The sequence below is a fragment of the Dipodomys spectabilis genome, unplaced genomic scaffold (assembly GCF_019054845.1).
Source record: "Dipodomys spectabilis isolate Male_0828 unplaced genomic scaffold, ASM1905484v1 ptg000148l, whole genome shotgun sequence".
Taxonomy (NCBI): Eukaryota; Metazoa; Chordata; class Mammalia; order Rodentia; family Heteromyidae; genus Dipodomys; species Dipodomys spectabilis.
Genome location: NW_024870825.1, coordinates 5,525,613 through 5,538,610, shown reverse-complemented (window position 1 = coordinate 5,538,610; position 12,998 = coordinate 5,525,613).

Genomic DNA, 12,998 nt, shown 5'->3' with positions numbered 1-12,998 from the left:
AAAATGTGCTTGTTTTTACAGGCAAGATGTGACTCCTGCAGGCAGCAGATAGAAGGGTCTTGTTTTTTAATCCAACTAGACAGTCTATGTCGCTTAATTGGAGAGTTCAGTCCGTTAATATTAAGAGATAGGACTGAGAGGTATTTGGGAGTTCCTGCCATGTTACCTACCTTCTTGGGGGCTGCGAAAACTGGGTTCTTCCTATGGTTCTTGGATTCTCAGTTTGGGTGCAGTTTCTTGGCCTTTATTGCGGTCTTGTTGGTTTTCTATGTGTAGGACATCTTTAAGAATCTTTTGTAGGGCTGGTTTGGTGGAGATGTATTGTTTCAATTTTTCTTTGCTATGGAAGGTTTTTATTTGGCCTTCAGTTATGAAGGAGAGTTTAGCTGGGTACAGTATTCTTGGTTGATAGTTGTTTGTTTTTAGGGCATGGCATACATCATTCCAGGCTCTTCTTGCTTTGATTGTCTCTGCTGAGAAATCTGAGGTGATTCTAATTGGTTTCCCTTTATAGGTGATTACCCTTTTCTCCTTGACAGCTTTAAGGATCTTTTCCTTGTTCTGAGTTGATCCTGTGTGGATTATAATGTGGCGGTGGGATGTCCTATTCTGGTCTGATCTATTTGGGGTTCTAAAGGCTTCTTGTATCTGGACAGGCCTATCTTTTTGCATGTTTGGGAAGTTCTCTGCTAGGATCCTGTTAAACAAATTTCCTAGACCATTAACTTCTGTTTCTAGGTGCTCCTCTACACCCATTATCCTTACATTAGGCCTTCTGATGGTGTCTTCCAGGTGTTGGATAGATCTATCATATTTCTTGGACTTGTCTTGGATGGTTGTATGTTCTTTCTCTATAATATCTAGGCTGTCTTCAATCCCTGAGATTCGATCTTCTGCATGGTCTAACCTGCTGTCAAGACTCTCTACTTTGTTTTTTTTATCTCTTTTCCTTCTAGTTGGTGAGCTTTGATGGCTTCAAGTTCTTTGTTGAGGCTCTGTTTTAGGTCTTGTATGAATTTCTTTACTTCCTTAATTTGGTGTTCAGTGTTTGTCCTCAAATCACTTAGTTGATTGGTTATGGTTTCTTTGGGCTCCCATTCCTTCTGTTGGGTTCCATTCAGCATTCCCTTTGTGGTCTCCCTGACTTCCTTCAGCTCTTTGTTAATGGATTCCATGAATGCCTTTAGTGATCTTTGTGTGTTCTCTACTTGGTCTCTCAATTCCTGTATTACTCTTTGATTAGCTTCCTCCCGTTCGTGGGATTCCTGCAGATCTCTTTGAGTGTTCTCAGCCTGCTCACGCCATTCCTCCCTTTCTCTTTGAGTATTCTCAAGTTTTTCATGCAAATCCTGTATCAGTTTTTGAGTAGCTTCCTCACGCTTATGATATTCCTGTATAAACTTCTGGGATGCCTCTTGTCTCTCTCTATCATGCTCATACGTTGTCAAACTTCTCATTTATCATGTTTGCCAGCAGTGTTTGTAGAGCTATTTGGGAACTCTCCTCTGGATTATTCATTATCTGTTCTAACCCCTGATTATCAAGATTGGGAATTGAGATACCCGAATTTGCCATTTTTCTTGTGTTTTTCCAGCTTACTCTGCCCATTTGAGATGAAGATAGCACCAGTTTTCTGCTAGAACACTATCTCAAGGCAACCATCAACCAAAGTTTGCATTTGTACAGTCAATAGTCTACAGATACAATCTTGTTCAACAGATACATCTATTCGACATCAAACAACTATATGTTAAAGGACTTCGAACCGCAGAGAATTTGGAAAACCAGAAATTATTAGGGTTAGGGAGAAATGTGGGTAAAAAATAGGAATAGATTGGTGTGGGGAGGCACAGGGAGAGTTATCTATGTCCTAATCACAACGCGGGAAATAGGTTGGGTAGGATTCAAGTAGAGAGAGAGAGAAAAACAAGAAAGGGAAAGGGGAATGAAAAGAGACCAGAAAAAAAATAGAAACATAAAAATTAATGTTATTATAGAGATTAAAAGACCATCTATTTAGAGAGGAATGTGAATATGTTGAGAGAAAGGGAGGGACATAGAGGAGATGTGAAAAACTTTAAAAAAATGCTTAAAATATTATCTAGGTATAAAGAGGTAGTACTGCTATTAATGAATTTAAGTCTCAGAGGTTTTGAATTGAGTAATAAGTTTGTCTATTAAGTGTGTACACAATGGGGGATAGGGTCTACTAGTTAACTACGGGTTGATCTGAGGATGTGCAGGACAAGAGTTAAGTCACATAAAGAGGAACAAAAGAGGAAAAGGTGGAAAGGATAGGAAAGTGAGAAGAAAAGATCAGAAGTTCAGTAAGCTAGACAAAAAACAAAAAGATAATTAAGAATGAAAGAAAAAGAGAAAGAAGACAAGAAAAGAAAGGAAAACACACATTCACGTATTCCTAAAATAAAAATTATAAGAGGAGAAAAAAAAAAGTTACTGGAAAACAATTATTTTTTCAGAAGAGGCAAAAATTAAAGATTAATAAAAGTTTTAGAAAAGGAAAAAAATTTTTTTTATATATATAAGGTAACAAAAAATGAAAAAAAAAAAAACAAAACAAAAAAAAGAAAAAAAGAAAAGAAGAAGAAGAAAAAAAAGTTCTTTGATTTTTTTTTTTGGGAGGGGTGGGAAGAGTCCTGTATCTCCCTTTTGTCTGTAACCAGAGTCTGGTTGGAGTCTCTGGTCAGCTTGAGGTCCTGTGGCTTGATTGGTTTCTTAAGTCAGTTTGTTGGAACAGGCAGAAAAATGCTCTGCTTTACCCAAGATTTTGAGATCCCCCTCCCAGGTTAGTTTACTGGGAGGGTGATCTGCTTTGAGAATCACACAAGAGGGGGATGCAGTGATGAGGCTAGGTTCTGGGTAGAGTTGAGGCCTTTCAACAAACAGTAGCTTTTCCCTGGGGCTATTTTGTGAAAAAAACTCACAGCACCCAGCCTGGAGTCATTCTCATGGTTTCTGTTTTTCAATTGATTGTGGTGGCTGCTAGAGGGAGGGGCAGCCTCTGGCTCTGGTTACCCGGTGAGGAGAGCCACTCCAATGGCTGGCACCTGAGCTGGGTGACTTTTCCCTGGATGGAACTGAGTCTGTGAGGTCACTTCGCCGTTAAGTTCTTGTGACCTGCTAAATGACTGGTTTTATTCCAAGGCCTGAGCTGGAGCTAGCCGCTCCTCCGAGCTTTGTCGGTATCCAAGATGGAGATCACCGGTGCTGGGGGGTGGGGAGGGGTGGCCTTCCCTCCTCTGCTCCCTGAGAAGGAGTGAGGAAGTCGGGCTTCTACTCACGCCGAGTCTTGGATCCTGGGTTGTCTCTGGTCTGCAAAGTGCAGGATGAAGTTGTCCACTCCTTGTTGGTTCTTGCTGGTGTTGAGTAGAATCCGCTCGTCCGCTGCGTCTGGCTCCTTCATCCCGGACTGTGTCTCAGGTATGCCCCCGCGGCGGTGGTCGCAGCCGCGACCCTGCCGCCGCAGGGGCAGCTGCTGGCTGGCGCTCAGATGTGTCTACTTGGCTTCCCCTCTCTTGACTAACTCTCTGTCCTGTGATGGCACACTTGGTGTGATTCTCTGGCTTGGGACTGTTCACTGGAACTCTGAAACTGTTTTCTATGCAAGAGCTTGTTCAGATTCCAGCTTCTCCTCCACCATCTTCCCGGAACTCCTCCGTTTGTAGACTTTTATTAAGTTATTCCTTCTGTAATGATTGATAGTAACAACAAAATGCACATAGGCCATATTATATATCACAATCTTGCTTCAGAATATTTTGCCACAATAGAATTTATTAGTTTAATAGCTCTTTAGAGAGAATCTACTATGTTCCAGATTGGGCTAAGCCTATCATGAGCTGTACAGATTGGGAATACACTGCAGAACAAGATTGGCCAAATGAATAAAGTAATTAAAGTTTTGAGAAGTTCACCCGAAATTGTCCTATAAATTTTATGATAAAAAGATAAATTAATGTTCAATTACAGCTGTAAGGAATTACCACAAACTTCTGGGTTTAATTAAGCACGTCATCATTATCTTAAAATTCTGGATATCAGAGATTTAAAGTGGGTCCAACTGGGCTACAATCAAGGCATTCTATGAGAATTCATTTTGCTGCTCATCCTTGACTTGAGATAACCTGTACCTTTTGGCTGGGGCTTCCTTCATCCATCTTCAAAATTAACAATATTCTGGTGTCTTCTTTTGCTCCATCTGCTGTAGGAAAAACTCCTATGATTATAGTCGATGATATGGGATGATATAAAATAACCTATTTTAAAGTAAGCTGGTTAGAAAATGCAATTCTATCTGTAATTTAATTCTGTCTTTGCTATGTAATATAACACAATCTGTTTTCAGTGGTTACAATACTTTTGGGAGGAGAAGTCATTATTTTATCTTTCAATATAGTATCTCTGATACACAAACGTTTTTAACTGAAATCTGGGCATGCTCATTTGCTGTCCCTAAGCTGCTTTTGTTCAGGGCTAGCACTCTACCACTTGAGCCACAGTCCCACTACCAGATTTTTCTGTGATTAATTGGAGATAAGAGTATCTTGGACCTTCCTGGCTTCAAACAACAATCCATAAATCTCAGCTTCCTGAGTATCTAGGATTACAGACATGACCCACTGATGCCCAGTTTACTTTTTCAGGTTGATTTTTCCATCTATTTTCTTGTTGCCTGTGCTCTACATGTCATATCCAAGAAATTTCCAAACCCAACACCATGAGGCTTTTGCCTTACATATTAATCTAAAAATTTTATAGTTTGGGGCCTTACATTTAGGCTTTTAATCCATTTGAAATTAATTTTTGGTGGTGTCCAGAGGTCTAGGTTCATTCTTTCAAAAGCAAATGTCAAATTTTCCTAGCATCCCTTTTTGAAAAGATTGTGTTTACTTTATGGAAGATGGTCTTGGCATTTTTGTTGAAAGTCATTTGATAGTATTTGTGAGGTTTGTTTCCATTCTCTGTTCTGTTATACTGGTCTATGTGTGTTACACTGGGTAGCTTTAAAGTAAGTTCTGAAATATAGAAGCATCTAATTTTGTTCTTTTTCAAGAAATTTTTGGTAATTGGGGTTAATACCAAATGAATTTTAGTGTAATTTTCTATTTTTCCAAAAATTACTTTATTTTGATAAGGATTGCTATGAATTCTTAGAACACTTTTAATATTATTTACATATTGCTTTCTAATTCATGAACATGAGCTATTTTTTCACTTATTTGTATGGTTAATTTCTTCAAAAGTGTTTTGTAATTTTATTGTATGACTTCCCCTTGGTTGAGTTATTGTGAAGGTATTTTATCCTTTCTGATGTTAATGTGAGTGAAGTTGCTTGCTTAATTTCTTTTTTAAATTATTCATTGTTAGCAAATAGGGACATTCTGATTGTTGTCTTTATATCTTGTTTTGTTGCTTAATTGGTGTACATGTTGTCACTTTCTCTGTAATCTTAATATTTTCTACTTTTATGATAATATCATCCAGTCAACAGAGATAATTTTACTTTTCCCTTTTCAATTTGTAGTCTTTTACTTCTTTTTTCTTGGCCTAATTTCTCTGGCTAGAACTTTCCATATCTACATTGACTAGAAATACTAAAGGGGGCATCCCTCCTTTGTTTCTGAAATTACATGAGAAGTTACCAGTCTTTTACTCATTAGAATGATTATCAATGTGGGTTTTCACATATCACTTTCATTATGCTGAGATAATTTGTATTGTGAGTGTTTTAATCATGAAACATTGTTAAATTTTATGAAATGCTTTTTCTTCAACAATTGAAATGATAATATAGGATTTTTCTTCACTCTGTTAAGATAATTTATGAATAATATTTATCCATTTTTATGTTTATCCAATCCAGTATTCCAGGAATAAGTCCCACTTCAGCATAGGATACAATCTCTTTTTAATTCAGAAACAGAACTAAATCTTAAATTCAGTTTACTAGTGTTTTCTTGAGAATACTTGCATAGATGTTTATAAAAGAGATAATAATCTGAGGTTTTCTTTTTTGTGTGTTTCTGTCTTGTTTTGATGATAGGGTCATTCTGGTCTGCTTGAGTGGGTTAGGAAGTATTTTTTTTTTTTAATTTACTGGAAGGTGTTGAGAAATGTTAGCATTAGTTTAGTGAAATTCACAAATTAAACCATCATGTCCAGAGCTTTTTAAGCTGGCAGCGGTGGTAGTGGTTTTTCAATTATTGATTCAATCTCTTTACTAGTTATATGTCTGTTCAGAATTTCTATTTCTTTGTGCCTTCGTTTTAGTGGGCTTTTTTTCTTGGGATTTTTCCTTTTCATGGAGATTATTTTCCTAATACTCATGTTTAATTCTTGTAGAATCACTAATAATTTTTCAACTTTTTTTCCCCTGAATTTCATAGTTGAGCTTTTTCTTAATTTCTTAGGGTATGTAGCTAATCATTTTTCAAGTTCATCGATCTTTTCTAAGAACTACAGCTTGAAGGATACCCGACAGTGACCATTGTCTTTTCATCTACACTCCTGTGAGTGGAGGCACCCATAAGAAATCAGCTCACAGATTCCTACCATACGGAGGACAGAGTGCTTCCTGTCTATCCTGCATTCACAAGCCAGATACAAAACCCTTCTGAAAGATGTGCACAGTTGCCTATCATGGAGTTATGGATGGAGTTTCCACAGGTAGATTCTGCTCTGTTACAGGATAAAGTGGACTGTTATTAACCACTGCCTCTGGGAGTTGAAAGTCTTCAATAGACTCCAGAAACTCAAAATAATGACATGAGACAGGGTCTGCCATTCAGTTGTATAAATGTAGATAGATTTCTCATGCTTCCTCTTCTAATAGAAGAATTCTCTGCCCTGTGTTTTAGTTTTTGATGTTTTAGCATTCTATTTTCTACTCTTATTTCCCTAAGGATACCTACAAGTTTTTTTTTCTAATCCTACACTATATCACTTACTTTTATTGTCACCAATCTAAACAACTTAAAGGGAAGAATTACTTATTTTTGGCTCAAGATTTCTGAGATTTCAGTTCATAGAGTTTAACTATATTGATTCTTGGTCAATGGTGTGGCAGAGCATCTTGGTGGAGGAAGTGTGTAGCAAGATGTCCTACCTCCTGGCATCCAGGAAGCAGAGAGAAGAAATACAGAAAGGGCTAGACCAAGATGTAACCCACCAGGGTTGTAGCTACTTCTTCCAATAGGCCGCAATTTTTTGCCATCTCCCAGCAATGCTATATATTCTGAATCCATCAAGGGATCAATCCAGTAATTCAATCAGGGCTCTCATGATCTAGTATCTGGAGAAATGCTTAGGTTTGTTTTCTAAATTAATCTAGGCATTTCTTAACCTAATCAAGTTAACTATGAAGATTAACCATTTCAAAGAAATTCTGAAGGCTAGCCCTAGAAGAACCAAATATTTAGGATTTTCTCCAAAGATGTTATTGTAGCCACTTCAAAAGATATAGATTAAGTGTACAGATTTAGAAGAAAATCAAGTCTATATATGATGGCTCTGGGAAGCACAGCCTAACTTCTGATGCTAAGTGGTTTAGAAAGAGTCAGGTCTGTGAATTAGTGATTATACCCATATAGCCTTAGTCTGGGCTTCCTTTGGTTAACCTGGGGTGATTTCTATGTGATGAATCTTTCAAAGACCCAATGACAAGATTAGTTGCTTTCTGGAACATTTTGGGCCTGGAATTGTTTGAAATTTAACACCTGGGATTTTTAGATCAAGACAAATGTTCCTTTTCTTAACATAAGAACTTTTGTACATTGTTTTATATTCAAAGCTCTTACTCATTGTCACTACTTCTTCTTGTCTAGGCTTGTATGATATCCTGGTAGGGCTTGTGGTTCCTACTATTTATTTGAATGACTTGAACTGTATGGATATGCAGGAAGCAGAGCAGCTGAGAAGAATGAGAGAACTTGGAAGTATTTAACACAATTTCCACCTATGAGAAAGGAATAGGTACGTTTTCTAGAAAGACTCTAAGCTGTGAAGGCGGGAATGCCTTGGGGTCCAGGTGATAGAATCTCAGAGGCAGTTATTCCCTCCAGGTGTATGAAGGCTTAGCAAGCTTTCAATGTAGTGAGAATAACAGAAACACAGCCTCAGGGGAACATGTCTGCATTCTAGTTTTGGGTACACTGGAGTCCCAGGCAATGGATGTCTGCTTTCAAGAAAGTCAATGGAAACAACTGGTGGCAATTGCACTAGGTGAGCTCCTGAGCAGTAGAAATCACAAAGCAGTGTTTGGTGGAGGAAGAGGATGGAGCAGGAGACAGTAAAGACAAGATGAGTGATTGTGAGAGCAAGTGAGACAACCAAACCCTTGACACCAGAAATATATTTATATTTAAGAGACTGGTTGTATCTAAATTCCAACATTATGTAAGGGAGACTGTAACATTCAGGTTGGTGTGTTTTAGCTGGCTGCGTTGCCATAGACAGTTTGGATTATAATCATTATATTTTAACCCATTCTTAAATCCAGAATAGAGAGTCTAATAGTCTGAAGTAATTATGAGGCAAAGCAGACAATTTGGTCTGCTAGTTTAGTGACTAACCATGGCAAAGATCACGCTGCTACTGCAGGAGTTGTGCTATTTCATCTAGGATTTGTTGGCATCTTTGCATCTATCTCCTCAGCTATGTTACTGTGGATAGTGTAGATAGAAAATAAGTAACCCAAATAGTATAAGTCAAAGTCTTTAGCTTTAACTGTGGATGGAAACGAAAATGTACTTATAAAAACAACCTTGCCAAAGTACTCATGTTACATAGCAAAGCGGAGCGAGTCATATCCTTTGAAACTAAATCTATGGTCTGTTGTATGATAGCACTGCAATACGGATTGTCCTTTTACCTTACTTGACAATTGAAATGTAGATGTTATTTCTTCTTAAGATGTAAAAATTGATGCTTAGAAATATTCAAAACTTCCTTAACTAAAAGAACTATGAAGGTAGGATTTTCTGGAAGTTGATGGTTTACCTCTGCAATCCTAGCTAGCCAGGAAGGTGAGACCTGGAAAACAGAGGCTCCGAATCATCATGGGCAGAGATGGTGAGACTACATCTCCAGGTAATCAGCAAAAGCTGGAAGGGAGGCATGAATCAAGTGATAGAGCACCATCCTTGAGTAAGAAAGCAACCAAAAGAATAAGGCCCTTGGATTCACACACACACACACACACACACACACACACACACACACACACACGGATTCAACCAGAACTCTAATTCTTCCTTTATGCTTAATTTCTTCTTTAAGGCAGATACGTAAAGATATCTTTAAAAAGTGGGAAAAATATTCCTGTGGAAGCAGCATCACATTTCAATTCAACATGTCAGTTTATAAATACAAATACAATGTATCTTGATCAATATCAGCCCTTTCATCATTCTCTACAAATCTGTCTCTCCCATCCCCTCAAGCTATCTGGTTCTGGTTTCACATATGTACCCTGAATCCACCAGCATTCCTCTCTTCCTCTCTGCTCTAATCTTCCCCCCTCTCCTTGATTGATGTCACCTTTTCTCTGACAAAATATTACATATTGTTCTTTAGTGTCTGACAGTATGAATGTTACTTTCCTTCATGTATTGTGTTCACATTCATCAAAGCTCATGGTCTACTCTCCTCATCCTGGCTCTGGTTTTCTTCATGCATTCTAAGAGTTGGATATTAGAAAAACCAAATAGAAATTTAAAAACAAAAATTCCAGGAAGTCAGTGTGGTGACTGATGCCTATAGCCCCAGCTACTTGGGAAATGGAATTTAGAGGGATGGGATTTGAGGCTAAATGGGGCAAAAGTTAGAGAGACAAACAAGCTGTATGGGATGGTGTACATTGTATCCTACTGTAGGTGGGACTAACTTCATGAATTCTAATGGTTCTTCTATTTACTCCAATTATACATGATGAATGACTATGAAAATTTACCAGGCTTCAGTATAACTGTTTCAAAATAGCCACTGAATAATTTTAAGTAGATGATATTTGAGACTACTTAAAATGAGATACTTTTCAGACCAAATAATATATGTTTTAAATAAAGATGGCTTTTGTAGACCAGGCAGAAGACAGCCTGGAATCACCAAGTTGCATCAAGTATGAGAATGTGTATCTGACGTTCAATTAGTATTTGGTTGACAAATCAAGTAGACTTTGGTTTTAATAGTGCCCAGCAATCAATTGAGTTGACAAATATTTATCAAGTAACTTACTGTGCCTGAGAAAGTTATTGGTGATATAGCAGAAAGGATTAACACCGAAGTCATAGGAAAATTCCATCAAACTAATAGTTGTTAAGCATCATGATGTCACAGTTGGGAGTTGTGCTAATATAGATAGTTCTTGTCTCCTAATCTTTTGGTGAGTAGCATTGAGGGAGAAAGGCACACACTCTGGGTGCCTACATCATAGCATGGTGCCCAGGAATCAAGGAGACCCATTGCATGCATATGAGACACAGGAAGAGTATCTAAGAAAGAGTGAATTTGCAGGGTTAGCTATTAGGGTATATGAGGTCTGAATTGAGTGTTGAAAGATGAAAGTCTATAACCAGATCAGTGTGGAGTTAGCATGGGTATTTCTTTATAAGCTCTACTCTATGTTACTAAGCTCAGGCTCTTCACAACTACATTTTTCTTTGAAATAGTATTATACTGTCTGTTGAGAATGTTAGATCAAGTCTTAGCTTAAGTAGAGCAAGGTCTAGGATTACAAGCAATTTCCTTTATCTGAAGTGACAAATGCCATTTTTTCATATCCAGAATTGAAAATAAGTGGCAAATGTCATGGAACCATGTTGCGTGAGAAAAGAATTTTATTTGTACTTGGAAAAATATCTGAAGGGCCTCTAAGTTCTCCACATTTACTTATTTGGATATTTTTAAGTGTTTACTTTCTTTCAGTGACTATTTTACTGATTTTTCAAAAAAAGTATATAGGGTTAATAAGGTTTCCCAAGTCCTTCTGAGTTCCAAATGGACTTGAATTCATTTTATTTTTATGGGCTGCTGGTCTTTAATCTCTTATCACAGAATCAGAAATGTACCTGTTACATACTAGTAAATTAGTTATCAATCCCTTGGGCAGTATATTTTAATATCAGTATTCTAGAGAAGATGATATAAATCTTGTGTACGGTATTATTAGCTTAGGCAGCTGCTGACTTAAAAAGGCCAGTTTAACAAGTCACCACTGTATTATGTTTAATTAGGTACAGTTTATATAATGAGGTGTTCAGTTCTAATGGAAAGACATGCTGTGAGCAGCACATCTGCAGGAGTAACTATTACAATCAGCATCGCAGAGACCCATGGAACTGCAAATTAGACTTACTTATCTAGAAATAAATTACATCCCAATGCCTTCATAAAGCTCATTAATTAATTCCACTGGCATAAAGGTCTTTTTCTTAATTTCATGTTCCATTAGCATAATAAACACAATTTGAGTTACAACAGTATGATCAGTTTAATGGATGCTATTTATTTTAGTTTTTTATTTAAAGTCCCGGTAACGTAGAATTAACATCAATATGCTGCTTGGTCCTTTATTAAAAATTCCCATAGGATAACCAACACAGATGTTCAATACAACATCATATATTTGCTGCATTTTACGACTCTACTAATTGGCCATATGGAAAGGTGTTGCTTGGGTATAATTTTTTTAAATCTGCTAAATTATATGGATTGTAATAATTACAATTAGTTTGTATGTAAAGTTGGATAGGTTAATACATATTGCCTGTTGCAGGCAAAATAGGAGCAAACAAACTTTGGGTGCCATGTTTTATGGTAACTGCCAGCTCATTTAAAAGATATTTGACTGAATTCTAAATTCTGGTTAAAATGATAAATAAGATGAACATCGCTTACCTTCTGAAACTAGATAAGTCTCTATTTGTGAAGTATATGATTTTAGACATAGTGTTCTTACCAATTACTGTTTATTTTGTTAGTATGCATGACATTAAAATATTTAAATGTTTATACTGTGAAATTCTGGGTTAACTGTAACTGACAAGGTCTAGTATGTAATTTTGTACCACTTTTTGAGTAATCTCATATATATGACATCCCATGTTTTTCCTGTTGCTGAAGTAAATTGTACTGCAAAGAACATATGAAGCTTACTCTTTCATGTTCCAATATCTTTCTTCCTGATGTAGTTTCTTTTTTTCCTGAATGTACCTTCTCTGCTACAAAATATAATCTATGTTCCTTTATTTTGTTTTTTACTTTTGTCTAATTTTTTCAGCATTCAATTAGCTTTATGTTTCTGTGGAAGCAAGTATTTGTAACAAATTGTCCTAATACTTACTTATTTAAACAAGAAAAATCATTTATCATTGCTCAAGTTTCTTTTGTTTGTTAAAGATCTGAGAAGGGCCTAGATGGATAATTCTCACTTGAGATCTCTTAAGGAATTGTAGTTAGATGTTTGCTAGGATTGCAGTTTCCTTAAAGCCTGGACTAGAGCTTGGGAATTGGCACTTAAGGTGATTCACTGGGTTGTGCTGAAAGCTGGTTGTAGCCTTGATTTCTCTTCATGTAGACCAGAGCTGCTTGGATATCCTCATATGATAGTGATGTACTTTCTCCAGAGTGAAAGATCCAAGAGACTAAGGTGGAAAAACTAAGTTCCATGTAATGATCTAGCCTTGAAGGAGCACACCATTACTTCTTCCAAATCCTACTGGCCATCTAGGCTGACTACCCCCAATTTACAGTAAGAAGGTAATATACACAGTCCTCTCTCTGGCCACTAACAATTCACCTACTTCCAAAATGCAAAATATACTTTCCCAGGTCCCTCAGAAGTCTTACCTGCTACAATGGCTCAGACCTTGCCATCCAAATCAGGTCCAGGTACGAACAGAGCTCCATGATGAATAGGTTTTTTTTGTGGCTAGACTTCATTTATTTACTTATTTTGAAATAAAACAGTATGTATGTTC